The 1,466-nt window shown below is 40.7% G+C and overlaps 1 pseudogene; it reads right to left on the minus strand.

Moving 5' to 3' along the window:
- Positions 1 to 502: 502 nt before the first annotated feature.
- Positions 503 to 767, minus strand: LOC107523064 (small ribosomal subunit protein eS27-like; annotated as a pseudogene).
- Between the last annotated feature and the right edge of the window lie 699 nt (positions 768 to 1,466).

The raw sequence follows: 1,466 nt of genomic DNA on the forward strand, positions 1-1,466 counted from the left end.
AAGAACAAGGGCAACAAAAGGGGGGCGATGGCCACCAGGAGCAGTGGATTCATGGTGCATACACTGAGCCCCAGCAATAACCCTGGAGGCAAGAAAAAAATAATAAAATAATTTAAAAATGGTGAAGCAGGTCTGCAGGTGTCTACCTGTCTCTCCCCTTCTTTCTTCCCCTCTCTCCATTTCTCTCTGTCCTATCCAACAACAATGACATCAATAATAACTACAACAATAAAACAGCAAGGGCAACAAAAGGGAATAAATAAATAAATAAAAAAGAAAGAAAAAAGAAAAAGAAATTGAGAAAGTAAGCAAGCAACCCTGAGCAGGAAAATTGCACATGCACAAGGCCTTGGCTTTGCAAAATAAACCAACCTCCCATTTTCCAACCTGATGGAATTTCTTGAAACCAGAATCAAAGTTAAGTGACTCCAGAAAATTCACATTTGTTTCTTCTTTTTAATTCAACATGTGTTTATTGAGATGGTTTCCCATTCACCTTGCTTCAAGGTGCTTTTAGTGTTACTTTTTGCTTGTAGTGTTGCTTTGACCTGAAGGAACAGCCTTCTGTAAGCCTGGCTTTTCCTCCTGTCAGATGGCAGAGAACAATGGGGTACCTATTACACAAACTATTTGCATGACTAAAGATGGTGGTAATTTTACAGCATCGTTGGCATTTAACAGCCATGAAATAGGAGTTGGGACTCTGCATTACGTGTTTCTTCTTCTCTTTGGGAAAAAGGATGGAGGAGCTTCTTTGCCAGAGGCATGTTCTCATGGTGAAGTTGTCAACCCCCCAAAAGCATATTTGTTTATTTGTCTTTTGTGAAAAGTCTCAGGGAGAGATTTCTACCACTTCCACCAGTCGATGCTGTCATTACATATTATTATTATCATTATTATTGTTATTTATTTTTAGAGACAGAAAGGCAGAGACAGACAGTGAAAGAGAGCATAGCACCAATGTTTCCTCCAGTGCAGTAGTGGCTGGGCTCAAACCTGGGTTGCATATATGACAACGCAGCATATTATCCAAATGAGATGTTTTACCAGCCCTATTATCTTTTTCTGTGCAATATGATTTCTTCTTCACCCTTACCTTACACAAGAGGTGTAATGGAGATGGGTTTCTTATTAAGTATCTGCCTTGATCAGACCTAACCTTCATCTCCTAACTCAATAATCTACTTCAGGGTTATAGTTGGTAGCGCAGCAGCCTGAAGAGCAAGGACCGGGGTAAGGATCCTGGTTCAAGCTCCTGGCTCCCCACCTGCGGGGAGGGGGGGGGGTCACTTCACAAGTGGTTAAGCAGGTCTGCAGGTATCTATCTTTCTTTTATTTTTAATATTTATTTATTTAGTTCCTTTTGTTGCCCTTGTTGTTTTATTGTTGTTGTTGTTGATGTCGTCATTGTTGGATAGGACAGAGAGAAATGGAGAGAGGAGGGAGAGAGAAAGACAGACACACCT

This window comes from Erinaceus europaeus, chromosome 11, assembly GCF_950295315.1.
Source record: "Erinaceus europaeus chromosome 11, mEriEur2.1, whole genome shotgun sequence".
Taxonomy (NCBI): domain Eukaryota; kingdom Metazoa; phylum Chordata; class Mammalia; order Eulipotyphla; family Erinaceidae; genus Erinaceus; species Erinaceus europaeus.